Genomic DNA, 4,314 nt, shown 5'->3' with positions numbered 1-4,314 from the left:
CAAAAATCCTCACAACTGGACCAATAAGCAACATCACAATAAATGGAGAAAAGATTGAAGTTGTCAAGGATTTCACTTTACTTGGGTCCACAATCAACACCCATGGAAGCTGCAGTCAAGAAATCAAAAGATGCATTGCACTGGGCAGATCTGCTGCAAAAGACCTTTTCAAATCACTGAAATGCAAAGATGCTACCCTGAAGACTAAGGTGTGCCTGACCCAAGCCATGGTGTTTTCAATCACCTCATATGCATGTGAAAGCTGGACAATGAATAAGGAGGACTGAAGAAGAATTGATGCCTTTGAATTGTGGTGTTGGCGAAGAATATTGAATATACCATGGACTGCCAAAAGAACGAACATATCTATCCTGGAAGAAGTACAACCAGAATGTTCCTTAGAAGAGAGGATGGCGAGACTTCATCTCACATACTTTGGACATGTTATCAGGAGGGATCAGTCCCTAGAGAAAGACACCTTGCTTTGTAAAGTAGAGGGTCAGCGAAAAAGAGGAAGGCCTTCAATGAGATGGATTGACACAGTGGCTGCAACAATGGGCTCGAGCATAACAACGATTACTGAGCATGGCACAGGACTGGGCAGTGTTTCATTGTGTTGTACATGGGGGTCAGTATGAGTTGGAACTGACTCGATGGAACCTAACAACAACAACCCAGGGACTAGTGATATGTTTCCAAATAGATGCCATATTTTTGCCTTTATTTCTAACCAGGTCTTAGAGTTTTCTTAAACACTAAGCTAGTGACATGAACTATCAGTCTACCAACAGAATCCACTGGGAAGGATATTCTCATGACATACAATAGTTTCTCCTTTGTTAATTCATTAATTTACAATTGATAATTTCTAGGCCCCAATAAAAAGCAAAGATCTACCAGAGAGACCTGCGGGATTCTGGGTTGAGCGATGCATTCTGATTAGCACTCTGTTCTACAACTACTTTCAGTATAACTGTTTTATTAGAAACTAGTCAATCTCACAAAAGACTAACCCACCAGATATAATGCTCTGCACTAAAAAACTGAGGAACTTTGATGCTGATGAAAATAATTGTACACCCTACAATGATTCATTTGATGACCAACTGAAAATAAAATACTTTCATACATGCTAAATTCATTTTAGATCACTGCTCCAAAGTGACCTAAAGACCTTTTCAATAAGTGAAGTTTTTCTCATAGTATTTCTCTAAATTGACTCAGGAACAGCCTTCCTGAAATTATGTTAAAATGGGAATTCTAAGGAAAAAAAAAACTATCTGTTGAGTTGATTCCAGGATGTAGTTAATAATAATTTTCAAGACAAGTTTAAAGTAATAAAAAGTAGGTGGGATTGGTACCATAAAACTTGTCAAATAAATTAAAAGAGGACATAACCCCCCAAAATAGCTTTCACATAAAATCTTGCCACCAGATAAAATATAGCTGTGGGGTTAAAAGAGAGAGAGCAAGTGAGTCCTATATCTGACAATCTCCATAGTTTATTGCTAGCTTGTAAACAATAGAGCAGCTTAGTATGAATGCCAAAGAGGGGCTTTATATGTCATAAAGCCACTCAAAAGTGCACTTGCTGCAGCAAGTCTGACTGTGAGCTTTGATGTGCTGGAAAAGAAACTGCTAAGCTGAGGTCATCTGTTAGCAGAAAACAATTTCCCTCATAGGGAGAAGCAGACTTACTGCTGTGCATCTGACACAAACAAATTGGAGTTTAAAAACAGGGTTGCATAATGTGAGTTTGCTGGGAAAATGAATCTTGGATGCTCCTTCTGAATGGTCAGGGCTAAAGCAAAAGGTGAGGTGCTTCCCGTAAAGCAAGGTTTCGCCATCTTGGCACTGATGACATTTTGGGCCCAGTAACTCTTTGATTTAAGCAGTCCTGATGGCACAACGGTTACGAGCTCGGCTGCTAACCGTAAGGTCAGCGGTTCGAGCTCACCAGCAGCTCTGTGGGAGATAAGACCTGGAGATCTACTCCCATAAAGATTACAGCCTAGAAGACCCTATGGAGCAGTTCTACTCTCTCCTATAGGGTCGCCATGAGTTGGAATCAACTCACCAACACACAACAACGAGTCATTGTTTTAGGGGGTTGCCCTGTACATTGTAGGATACTTAGCAGCATCCCTGGACTCTATCCACCAGATGCCAGTAGCATCCTACCCCTTCCAATTGTGCCAATCAAAAACGTTTCCAAACATTGTCAGATGTCCCCCAAGTGGTTGAGAACCAATGGTCTGATGGAAGGTAGAACTTTATGGAAAATTGGAAAGTTCACATGGTGGCTATATTTACCATTTTTTAAAATTTGATTCTGGAAGAGGCCCTGAATAAGTAAAGCATTACTCAAGAAAAGGAACAGAAAGGGAGGCCTCACACTACCTGACTTAAAACCTATTATACCTCCATAGTAGTCAAAACAACCTGGTACTGGTACAACAACAGATACATAGACCAATGGAACAGAATTGAGAGTCGAGGCATAAATTTATCCATCTATGAGCAACTGATATTTCACAAAGGCCCAAAGTCCGTTAATTGGGGAAAAGACAGTCTCTCTAACAAATGGTGCTGGCATAACTGGATATCCATCTGCAAAAAACTAAAACAAGGACTTCCAGCAAAACGGCGCTCTAGGCAGAAGCACCATGCCGTCCCTCCACAGCAAGCATCCGAAAAACTAAGCAAAACAAGGAAAACAGCAATCCGGAAACCCTGAAACATCAAATGAAGAGATAAAGAACTCAGCCAAGCACCAAATGGAATGAGAAAACTGACAGAGAATGGAGAGCAAGGACAGATTCATGCAGAGGTCCCCTATCAGCTAACGGAGACCAGGAAATAGGGGGTATGACAAAGCAGCTTCACAGAGCTTCCAGCAGGAGACAAAACAACCGGTAATCTGTGATATACGCTTTCCCACCCCCCATCTTTCTTCACCCCAAGTCGGCCTCCTCTGCTTCCGGCAGCCACAGTCTCTTGGCCGGAAAGCACCAGCTCCTTGGATTTCACCTACCCGCACTGGCCGGCTCTCTGAGTGCCATTTGTTGGCTGCTGGTGTTGCTTTTTTCCACTTCTTTTGATTTCTTCCTTACCTCTCACCACCACCCCCTCCTTTTGCTCAAATACCTGGCTCTGTGCGCCATCTTTGCATCTTCCTGAGGGGCTGCAGAGCTCCATTCAAGTGTGGAACTGCTTCCTGGTCTGGGCTGCCACGCTGGTGGGATCCCAGAGCTTTTGTTTGTTTGTTTTGAATTATTTGTTTTCTTTTCCTTTTCTCGAGCTGGGAGCCCGTTCTGGCCGAGCAGTGCTGCGCGGCTTGCGACATACCACCTCTGCTTGTGCAGACGTGCAGAGGGATCCCTGAGGACATTTCTTTTCTCATGGTTTTTTTTTTTCCTCTTTTTTGGGGGGCTTGTCTTGATCTTTTTTAAAAAAAATTGTTTTGTTTTCTTTTCCCTCTTTTTCCCTTTCTGTCTTTAATCATTACTCAGTTTCTCGTCTCTCTATACCTTCCTTCTCTTCCTGTTCCCTAAATACCTAGTGCTGAATACCTCTACGCCTTCTAGCCAGGCTGTACTACAACACCTGAGAACAACTTCCCCAGACTTCATAGACGCACCAGTGGGATCCCTGGGAGCTTTGCTATTCTTTTTCCTTTCTAATTGTATTTATATATTGTTTTCTTTTCTTTTCTTCTTCTTCCCCTTTTTGTTTTTCTCCATTTCATAGTCTCTCATCTCTCCACTCCAACGACAAGCTCCCCTACCACTCTTTTTTGTTTGCTTGTATGTTTGTGGCTCCTGTTCCTCTCTCCTCTCTCCCATAACCATCTTAGCTCCACACATAACAATCTCCCCCCTCCATCCGGCCTACCTGCACCATGCAGTTAACATCACACCACCAAGCAGCACAGACACGGCCTACAGGAACCTGCCCTGCACTGATTACCGACCCACCCTGGTAACTGTAGTAAGTGCCACAAAAAACCCATCCCAGTAACTCCTCTTCAGCTAGACCTGTCCTGCTGTACCATATCTGAGATACTGACTCTGCCAACTGGAGAAGGAGGCAAAAAGTATCGTGCACACAGAAAAGCAAACAACAAAGAACACACAGTCTGCCTGCTCAGACATAGCCAAATAAAAAAAAAGGACGAAACAAACAAATCTACAATGAATAAAGGAGAAAAATAACTACTGAATGCCCCGAAGACAGCAGACAATATCAAAACATTTACAAAAACAGGACAGGATGGTTCCAGTAGGTGTCCAAAATAAAACACCAGATGACTTT

This window comes from Trichechus manatus, unplaced genomic scaffold (assembly GCF_000243295.1).
Source record: "Trichechus manatus latirostris isolate Lorelei unplaced genomic scaffold, TriManLat1.0 scaffold00100, whole genome shotgun sequence".
Classification (NCBI taxonomy): domain Eukaryota; kingdom Metazoa; phylum Chordata; class Mammalia; order Sirenia; family Trichechidae; genus Trichechus; species Trichechus manatus.
Note: the sequence above shows the minus strand (reverse complement) of the source record.